Here is an 11,297-nt window from a genome sequence, read left to right on the forward strand (position 1 = left end):
AGCACCACTCACTAAGTGTTTGCCCACACTAATAGATCAATGCTCTATCTGTTCCACAAAAGAATTTCATGTTATATTGCAGAATATCTTAATTTTCTTCTTCGTTAATTTTTCAAGCACTGATTTTTTGCTTACCATCAAGGAGGGTAGTGGGTTAGTAGTTTGTTTTGTGACATAGAAACTCTTAAAGCAATGGCTTAAGGTTTTCAGTGAAGTGTATACAATGCTCTGCTACAGTAAGTAACAAAACCTTGTGTTGGTAGCTATGTCAGCCTGTTAATTTGATTCCTAATGGAAATATCTTTAATATAAAAAATTTCATTTGATTTAGGAAGGTGGAAATAAAGCAAAGACTAAATGAACACCTTAGATATCTGCAGATATAAATTGAAAGTTCTGCAATCTGGTAGCAACAAGAAGCTAATGCTGAGCTAGATACTGTCATGACTTGCAAACTGTTTTTTACTATGATCACACTCATCTTTACTACAGTAGTACAAAGGAGTCTTAAGGAAGAAAAATGAATCCAGCCCTGGGGCTTTCTGCTTAGCACCTGGTGGAGTGATTTACACCTGCAGGAAGCAGATAGAAAGCACTGCCAGTGGAGAACTGTCAGTTCATCTGCTCTGTTTATTAAGCCCAGTTTGCACAGATTGGAAAGGTTTCCAGAAGTGCAAGGTGGTGGAAAGGCAGCAGTTAGAAACAGACAGATTTTGTTATCCCAGACAAACTTGTAAAGTCAAGGTCCAGTTTAATGATTAGCTTAAGCTTTTTTAAGACCACGCTTCTGTGGAAAGGGTAGTCCTACCTTCCCACTGTCACTGCATGCATATTTCTGCTACCAACATGTCTGATATTCAGGACAGATAGAGAGTCAGGTCAGCTTACAGATTCAGCTAAATGCTAACCCATTTTCTTTTTGGTTTCTGGGTTGTTTGGGTTTTTTGTTTGGTTTTTGTTTGTTTGTTTGGTTTTTGGTGAGCTGATTTTCAAGCATCTGTGCAAGCAGATCCAACAGCCCTGAGACTGCATAACTGCCAGTGCTAACAAGAAAGACATGGTGAGTACACGCAACTGGAGCACAAACGATTGCACAGGCATCTTTGATGGCAACATGACCTTGCACTGGATTAAGATACCACCTGTAGAAAGCATACCGTGAAGTTGAATATGACTTGGCACTAGCATTACCATCATGTATTAACCATGGTGCCGTATTTACCTTAAACCTACAGTATTTTAACTTATCTTATTAGGTTTGTACCCCTTACCCAATAAACTAAATTTAATTTAGCTTGTTAACTTCAACTTCTATTAAACATTTAATTTAGCCTGGTAAGTTCAGCTTCTCTTAAACAGAAACAGAAACATAGTATTCAGTGTCACTTTTGAATATCTCACAGCAAAGCTAGTAGCAGAAGTTAATCTTGGTAAGGAGGCAGTAAGAAAAATATTTGACTATGTTAGCCTGCTTCTAAAGAGCTATAGGCTTATAAAGTCCAAGAATATCCAAATTTCAATTTGGTAGCAGAGTACCCTCTCTTCCCTCGAACAACGCCTTAGGTGAGCACGCTATTTTAACACTAGAGTCAGTGAGAGGCGATTTTGCAATTTGACTTCACTGGAACTCTGAGCAGACCTTTTACAAGATGCTTGCCTTTCATTTCAGGGAGAAAGCTGACTGGGCAAGAATGTTTCCTGCTAGTTTATCACTTTTTGCACCAGAAGTATGGTTTTGGCATTTTTCCTTTCATCTTCAATGGAAGTGAAGAACAAGCTTGATTGAGGTGTTGCCAGCTCTCACAATTTCATCACAAGTCTCACTACTTATGTTTTTCCTTAAAGCCTCAAGATTCTGGCTGAGAGAAAGCTAAAAGTTTTCTATTTCAAAAGAATCTCCCCTAGCATTAAAAGCAAAGGTTCTGTCTTTTTTACTTGCAGACGAAGTATGAAGAATGTGAGGCAATTATAATTTCAGAGCTTAAACCTCCCAAGTCAGATGTGAACAACCCACCTTTCTTTTTCTTCTTCATGACTTTTACACCCTTTCAAGACTATGGGGATTATATTCTTGTTTTCTTTAACCTTGCGGTTGGCAACACTGCAAATGTAGCGGGAAAAAACATAAGCATTTTTTATCAGTTTTCAGGGTGACCCATCAAATTGAAAAAAGTAGGACTGGGATTTGCAGAGCTGCCTCCAAGATTTGGACAGCTAATAAAAATGAAAGGAAATGGTGCAGATGAATGAAATTGCTTTTGTGTCAAGGAAAGTGTGATGTTTAAGTAATACCTGAGTTGTTGATACTTTTAGTTTATTTCAGCTTAATATTATTTTAACCCTATGTCATTGAGGTTGGCAACCTGTACATACTACAAAGGAGTTTTTTGAAACTACCAGCTTTCCAAAAGTTAAATGTTGCTGTTTGCTCTGTCAAAGATACTTCATCTGATAGTAAAATTTATGTATTTGGTGAATCATCTAGGAATATAAAATGTGACTGTGTAGATAAATAAGAGAAAATCCTACTATTGAAATGTTAATATTGGGGAAAAAATTCCTCAGAAATTATTTTATCACATTATGATGTTAGCAGAGACAATGTAGAGTACACATTCTCTTTAGCATTCATGGTTTAAAATCTGGATTGTACACAAAACAGGTCTGAGCCCAAGCCAGAAGTGAAAAACTGGTGTTTTGAATGTTCTGCACTGTTATTTCCCCCATCAATTTGATCTGTTTATAGATAGACACATGGCCTGGCAAAGAATAAAAGTTTATTTATTTCCTGTCTTCAGGTATTCCCCATAAGTTATGCAGCACAAAAATCCAAGGAGGAATTTAGTTATCCAGTAAATGGTGAAACTCTGTTGTTGGAGTATTTTCGATGGCTGTCATGAGGCACACTTTTTCTCTGCCATTTCATTTATATTAAATGAACATAAAGAAAAGATAATGACACAGTTATGCAACCAAGCTAAAACTTATTACTCAAATGCAAATATTTATTTTTATATTTCTAAAAAGTAAAAATTGCTACAAAAAAGTAGAATACATTCCTGGATCAGTATTATCTCTTTAATTCAGGGTCTGTAACTCAGTCATAAATATGAAACCTGACACACATACCATCACCCCAAAAGCAAACTGGTTTATGAAACTGAACACATTCATTTAAATTAAAACCTGACAAATGTGATTGTTTTGGGATTTTACATTTTTAGCCTTTAAAAATCAAGAATTGAAAATGTGGGTCAATCGGGTTTGATTTAACTGCTTTGTCGTGCCATGGTTTGACTCTATAAAAAAGTGATTTTTCAGGTGAATAAAATGGCCTAGTTCTCTCAAACAGAAAATGGCATAAGCTGGTCCTAAGGGAGGCAGTTCTGCCCTCTCCATGGCCCCATCATCTGCTTTCGCTTTCTGCGTTGTCCCCACCTCTATGCCACCTCAAAATGTCTTGAAATTACAGTACCAAGGCCTGATCCCACTGCCCAAGCCCATCGATAACCACCCAGAATGTGCATTGGTGATCCACCATGTTGAAAGGATTGTTTCCACTTGAAAGTCAGGGGTTATGGCTTTGGTCCAGAACCTACAAGGAATTTGTTCATTTGTAAATAAAACACAGTGGGACTTCCAGTCAAGCGTAAATGAAGTCTGGAACAGTAGGGGTGGAGGGGACCAATGGTAGGAAAGCTGGCTTCAGCCAGCCTTCGCGTTCATCCCACTCCTGGCCCCCAGGCTTAAGTACTGGAGAGACTCTCAAGCAGTGAGAGTGCAGAGACACTGCCACCCTGACCCCCAGCCAGCCCAGCCCAAGACAGCAACAAGCCTCCTCCTCTGCCTCTCCCTCCTCCAGCTGGTTTTACCCTCTGTAGAGGTCAACCAGCACAGAGAGAGCAGCAGCGCATTCCCCTGGGGCTCTCCTGCTGGCTGTCTAGCCCAGCTGTGTTTCTCTGCTTCCCTTGATGAGGGGTAATGGTCCTCGGCCCTACCCTTTTCTTTCCTCCATCCTCTTCCTTTGGCCATGCATGCCGCACAGTGGGGAGGTACAGGACAGTGGTGTGAGAGAGAGAGTTCTTGGGAAGAGGAGACATGGAGAAAGAAACCTTGTTCTTGTAGTTTCTCAAGAAATATTTTCCCATTTGCAGCGCCTGAAACCTCTTCTTGTCCCTATCCCCACCTAAAGCTTCACTAGATCCACCAGCCCCAGAAACATCATGGACCTTCTTCAATGTCCCAACTCCACCTTCCCTTCATCTCACTAAACCTCCTCTGCTTTTGCTTCCAAGCCAGGCTGTGCTTAACCCAAGGCAAGCATTAGGTCTGCAAAGCAAAGGGCAGTGTACTGGTGGGCCAAGATCAGGGGAAACCTCTCCCTGCTGATAAGGGGGCCTTTTTTGGCCTTGTGTGTAGACACAGCATTTCAGAACGTGTTCCCCTCCCTTTGGCTTTCTATAGCTTTCCCAAAGGGAATAAACTGAATTGGATTCCCTCCTACAGTAAGATCAATCAAACCTACATTTTTAAGCACCCTGGAGGCTGTGAAGCTGGAGTATGCATAGAACAAAATTTTGCTTGCTTTCCTTAGAGGACAATATCTCCTGTTTCTCCAGGCTGGGCTTATATCAGATGAACAGTATTTGTGCCCTGTCCTGCTGGGTGTGCAATACCATCCTGTCTAAGACAGCCTGTACTTCATTTTTATTGAAGATCAAAATGGGATTCATGTAAATAAACTATATCTCATTTAGCCTTTTTGGAACAAGTTCTCGTGAAAGGAGTAGAGGTTTTCATAATATTTACTTGGAATATTTATTTAAACTTTGGAGGCCTTCGGCACATACAGTTTTACAGTTAACATTTCCCAGACATTATCTGCAGATCACCTACACTAATTTTATCAGTTCACACCATATGTGGTATGATATTGGGGCTTTTACAGGCTGTTGCCCATTTTTATGTATTTTCCTCACTGGTAAAGTAAAGCCATTTTAATTGTATGGTTGCCTCCACTGTAAGGTTTGGTTTTTATTAATTGTTTTGTCCGTACAAGGAAATGTTGAAGGCTGAGAGCAAAAATAGAGGGAAGGAAAAAGGGTTGCCAAAGTTGTGACCCACTTTTTCCTTCACTTCATTTATATTGCAGTCTTCTGAAATACAGGAGAAGAGCTATGCAACTCTTTTGATTAAGCTCTGTAAACTAGATTCAGAAGTCTGTGGAGTTAACTCTAGGCTTCCATTAGTATAAAGGAACTTGGAGCTGAGAGTTCATGTTGTATTCAACATATGCCCTTCATATGAAGAAAAAATCCAACATGATCCCTGCTCACAAAGAAAGAAATGACATTGAAATAGGCTGAAAATGAGATGCCAGACCACTTCTTGAAATATGCTTTCTCATGCCAATAATGTCGCTTTTTCTCTGCAGGATAGCAATTAACATCTTTTCTTCAACCTTATTCTGGCATATTTTTGTGCCAAAGTGTCCTGGACCCAGTTGATATGCATGAATGCTCTTAGCCCACAGGCAAATACCTTCCAGCAACAGTAAATGGCTCCTGCAAGGATTAGAAATGGGCAAAACTTTCCAACTGTGTTTGATCCTAGTGGTACAGCAGACCTCTGGAAGGAAGTGCTCAGTCCAGCTAAGAGTGGACTTAACAATAGCCCACTTTCTTCTCAGTAGGTTCCTGGCAGGTCTTCTATGGCCCTAACTCTTCCCAGAGCAGCACAGGGGACTGAAGTCTTCTTTCTCTTCAAAATATGTCCCTTCCTGTATTGCTCTGCCAGAAGCAGAAGGCTCCCCATAATACCTGGAAAAGTTTACTAGAAAACTCGCAGAACAAACTCCTTCATTTAATGTTTGAAAAAAAAACCAAGGAGTCACTCAGGGTCTTGCAGCTGCAGTTCGGGACTAGATTTTATGTCAGTCCTATAGGACTGTTATGGGGTAGTCCTGAAGGACTTTGGCCAGGCTGAAGCTAACATAATTGTAGAATCATAGACTCATAGAATGCCTTGGGTTGGAAGGGACCTTTAGAGGTCATCTAGTCCAAGCCCCCTGCAGTGAGCAGGGACATCTTCAGCTAGATCAGGTTGCTCAGAGCCCTGTCCAAACTGACCTTGAATGTTTCCAGGGATGGGGCCTCCACTACCTCTGTCATCAACCTGTTCCAGTGTTTCACCACCCTTACTGTAAAAAATTTTTTCCTTATATCCAGTCTACATCTACACTCCTTTAGTTTAAAGCCATTACCCCTTGTCTTGTCACAACAGGCCTTGATAAAGAAATTGTCCCTGTCTTTCCTACAGTCCCCCTTTAACTACTGGAAGGCCACAATAAGGTCTCCCTGCAGCCTTCTCTTCTCCAGGCTGAACAACATCAACTCTCTCAGCCTGTCCTGACAGGAGAGGTGCTCCAGCCCTTGGACCATTTTTGTGGCCCTCCTCTGGACCTGCTCCAACAGTTCCATGTCCTTCTTTGTTGAGGGCTCCAAAGCTGGATGCAGCACTCCAGGTGGGATCTCATCAGAGCAGAGCAGAGGGGCAGAATCACCTCCCTCGACCTGCTGGCCAGGCTTCTTTTGATGCAGCCCAAGATACGATTGGCTTTCTGGGCTGCAAGTGCACATTGTTGGCTCATGTCCAGCTTTTTGTTCACCAGGACCCCCAAGTCCTTCTCTGCAGGGTTGTTCTCAATCCCTTCATCTCCCAGCCTGTATTGATATCCAGGGTTGCCCCAACCCAGGCGCAGGACCTTGCACTTGGCCTTGTTGAGCCTCATGAGGTTCTTACAGACCAACCTCTCCAGCTTGTCCAGGTCTCTTTGGATGACATCCCATCCTCCTGGTGTGTCAGCTGCACTGCTCAGCTTGGTATCATATGCAAACTTGCTGAGGGTGCACTTGATCCCACTGTCTATGTCATTGATCAAAATATTAAGCAGCACTGGTCGCAGTACAGAGCCCTGAGGGGCACCACTCGTGACAGGTCTCCATCTGGACATTGAGCCATTGACTACTACCCTCTGGATGTGACCATCCAACCAATTCCTTATCCACTGAACAGTCCACCCATCAAATCCACATCTCTCCGGTTTAGAGAGAAGGATGCTGTGGGGGACCGTGTCAAAGGCTTTACAAAAGTCCAGACAGGTGACATCCATAGCTCTTCCCTTGTCCACTGATGTAGTCACTCCACCATAGAAGGCCACTAGGTTGGTCAGGCTCTGTCTCAGACAGAGGTATTATATGTTCAAATCTATTTGTCCAGCATAACACAGTAACAGAAATAACTGAGGAGAACATTTCTGACAAATCCAGTGTATATTTTGGTAAGAGAGTTTAAACATGTGGCCTGAGAACTCAGGAGAAATATTCATGCAGTCTCCTGTAAGAGTGGGTATTTTTTGACAGGCTTCACAAGGAATCAAGATTCACACACCCTGCCTGTCTGTCCCTCTTTTTTTTTTATATATATATTGGCTTGACAAAGAGGGGTGGAGATTTTACATATATTTGAAAAAAAAAAGGATAGAGAACTCAAGTATGTTTGACAGAGAGAGAGAAAGCTTCAATACATTTAGTCCCTCTAAGCTTTAGGAAAATCAGAAGGTGTATAGAAAGACCAAAGTAGTTCCCCTACCAAGGAAAGGCAATTTTAATATAGCTGTGTTTCTACTCCGTGGTGCAGCATCCATTTGACCAATGCACCCCACTACTTCTTGTTCAGTCAAACAGAAAGCAGATAGCAAAGGAGCTGATTATACTGCAGCAAGGAGAGGGGACTGAGTAAATGAAAGCATGGAACACACAGACCCATAGGAAACTAGACTTCATGTGTTCATCTACTCATGAAATAGTTTTTGTTTGCAATACGTTAGGGTAATTAATTGCACAGATGTGTTTAATGATTTCTTTCTCATCCACTTGTTGAAGTGTGTTGAGGGATTTATTCGGTGCTAATAAAAATGCTGCAATCCAACATTAACTGCCAAAATGCTTAGCTGAAAAGAACCTCCCATTTGTTTTCAGGTAGAGTATGGGTAGCAAAGATAAAGGTTTAGCTGTTATCCATAAAATGGTACTTGAAAGTCATACTGAAATACAAAGTTAATTTACTGTCCAAGAAGAATAGACAACTAACAGTGCTGATAGGCCAAAAAGAGAATTACTGAGAGATGGCTGAGACAAAGCAGTGTGAACTGGGAGGGGAGGGAAAAAAAGTTAGACACAAAAGGTATTGAAATGGGTTTGGATTTTTAATTACATTGTTATTGCTCAAATAAACCTTTGTGAATATATTCCATCCGATACATATTTATCTCTTTTATTCAAAATTGCTTACAATAAAACAAAACTCCTACTGACTTTGGGTAGAGCCAGACTTGGTCTAGTTCACTGATAGACTTACACCTCCTTGTGCAGAACACCACAAGCAATGAAAGATCAGAGCTATAAGAAGGAGTAGGAAGCCACAGTGGTGTGTTGAGAGGAGGTTAAATGCTTCTGAACTGAGGCACCTTCATTTCATTGTATCTCATTTGTATTAAACAGGAGTTTCTTGCTGTCCAAATGTACAGCCATTTGGTTCATGTTACATGAAGAATGCAGATAAAGGATGAGAGGAAACATATGATTTGACAAAGTCACATAAGCTGAACAAGCTATGAGAATAGTATGCTTTGTAGACAGAGGTTGCCTTAAAAAGGATTTGGTTCAGAACTGGAGATACCAGGAGGTATCCCCATGAGATTATCTTCTAAGGCCTCAAAGTTTGTTCATGTGGGAAATGATGGCCATTACTCCGCTTTTTTCTTGGTCTTACAGAAATGCAGCAGAGAGCATATCTACACAATCATTTGAGGACAGGCATGAGCTCACACTGCCTACTGACCAAGAATTATGTGGCTATGCTAAATGCATCCCTAAGCCAACACTAAAATACCCTGTCTGTTAGCTGGGGTTCAGTGCCACAATAATATAGCCATGAGATTTGTGCCTGGTGAGAGGACAGGGAAAAAGAGGTCATATTTATGTGCAGAATACTTTGTAGACACTGGTAGCTATTGTCACAGTAAGAGACACAAACCATCAGTTTTAGCATCCTTTCTCCAGACTACACTTCCATTAATATAAACTAATATATGTTTAATAATTCTCCAGTCAGATCACAAAATGCAGATGTGTCAAGCATTGCACATTGTCTTTTGGTGAAATGATTGTGGTTAGCATTTAGCAAAAATAAAACACTCAGATCAGGTTGTAATTTTTGCAGTTCCATAGACAAAAGGTCTGAAAGTAACTGGAACAAAAGGAGCTTGACCATGAAGAAGAGAGATGCCTGCACAATGCCAAGTTACACAATTACCTTTGAATACAATAACAGGTGCCAACAGTTCTTAACGTTAGTAGTCACTGTATCCTAAACAAGCAAGATTATTATAAAAGGAAGAGCTTTTTAGCTAAAACTTCTTGCAGGAACAAACATGTGCTTACTTAGTGTCTACAATTCTCCAGTCTCAGCTGCCCACTGTGCTGTCTGGTGGCTAACCAAGTCACTGGGAAGTGGAGCCAGACTGCTGTCCGGAGCAGTTGGATGCTTCAGTGTTCATGTGGAGAACACCCCCAAGTGTCCTTTATCTTTCAGATTGCAGTCTCTGGTCTTTGAAGAATTACCCATCTTGACCAATCTTTTATTTCAGTGGCATTGCTCTTTCTTGGTCTTATCAATGGCATCACTTTTTCTTAATCCTATTAACAACACCAGTCCTGTGTGAGACCATCTGTCTCCTGCAGCTCTTCCTCTTATCTTATGCTGGGGGTTGGAGCAGCTGGACCTTCACAAAACCATTGTTCTTCAGCCAGATCCCACAGATTGTAGCTTTTTAATACCATGCACAAACATTCCCCCTGCATTTTGCAAGCACAGTGCGCGTACGTTCTTATTAAAGCTTATGGTGGGTCTAACAGGCCAAAAAATTTACAGGGAGCCACAGTATTGCTTAGTAAAGAAATAATGATTGAGTAGTCAGGGAAGTTCCTTTGCTAGCGTACTATTTCTCTACTGACAATCTGTTCAGAAGTTTTCCTTTATAACCACGGGTAGTCACAACTTCTTTAAATCATGTTATACCATATGAAGCATCTGGATGTATGTTATACTCTGGAGAGAGGAAATAGCTTCTTCAAAAGCTGAAAATATATGAACACAATCCTGATGCCTTTGTAGGAACTTTTCTGCATTCACCAAAAGGAGGTGGGCTGGCCCTAAGACCTAGAGTCATCAGTAGTATTTCTCTACAGTCAATTCTTCATACATTTTCACCAGTTCTTTTTCTTTAATTACATCATTTATGATTTTGGTAGATACTGATAGTGGTTTCCCAGTCCCTCGGAGGATATATATTGCAGCTGGATGGAGCTACAGACGACAACTTTTACTAAGGTTACATAGCATTTTTAATAAGATCATACCTTTTTAAAAGATAATACAATCCAGCCAAAGGATTCTTCTGGATGAGTAATTTAAACTGAAAAGCTTAGGAAAATAAGCAAAGTATTTCCAGTAAGCAGGCTGTATCCTAAAGAAATATAAATCAACATGGTACTGCAGAAGTCTGTGAGGTCATATAAGAGCTGAGAACCTGTCTTATAGTCTTTAAGTGCTGTTCATGTGGTATATAAAAAAAGGTCTTGGAATGTACCTCTGCCAGTTATTAAACAATGCAGAAGAAGCAGTAAACATAAAAGAACAGATATCATGAGATCATCACAGCCCTTGAGCACTGCGAGGCATGAATTTCAGCCAAAGGGCTCTGGTCCCTGAGAGAGTGATTACCTTATGATAATGGAGCTCCTTCAGCCTTTCTTTTACAGCGGGAGCATTTGCACTTTGATGGTGGAAAATAAACAATGACATTGGCTTTTTAGAGTGGTTAACCCTTTGTTTGGAATCAGCATTTCATACAGTGAGCCTAATACCCATTCAAGATACCATTCAAGAGCCTAATATCAAGATACCATTCCAGTCTATCAGAGTACTCCCTCTGTTCATGCATGTAGTCTGTGTTTAGAAAAAAAATGTGATGGTTTTGACAGCTAGAGTTTTGTGGCAAGCACCAGATGGATATAGTCACCCATCGCACTTTGGAGTCACCTGCCAAGTAGGGCTGAGAAATTTAGGCAGGTCCTCACGGGAAAGGAGAGCAAAGGAACTCTTTGTGTCACTAAATTTTTCTGCTTCCATACAGATTCAGGGACAGACAGTATGAAACACTAACCCACCTGCAT

At 40.9% G+C, this 11,297-nt stretch overlaps 1 long non-coding RNA gene across 1 annotated transcript; it reads left to right on the top strand.

Moving 5' to 3' along the window:
- Window positions 1-672: 672 nt before the first annotated feature.
- LOC142053490 (uncharacterized) lies at window positions 673-2,793 on the top strand. The gene is made up of 2 exons (XR_012659238.1): window positions 673-1,060; window positions 1,670-2,793. It is a non-coding gene; the product is annotated as an uncharacterized LOC142053490 (long non-coding RNA).
- Window positions 2,794-11,297: the final 8,504 nt, after the last annotated feature.

This window comes from Phalacrocorax aristotelis, chromosome 2 (assembly GCF_949628215.1).
Source record: "Phalacrocorax aristotelis chromosome 2, bGulAri2.1, whole genome shotgun sequence".
NCBI classification, from domain to species: Eukaryota; Metazoa; Chordata; class Aves; order Suliformes; family Phalacrocoracidae; genus Phalacrocorax; species Phalacrocorax aristotelis.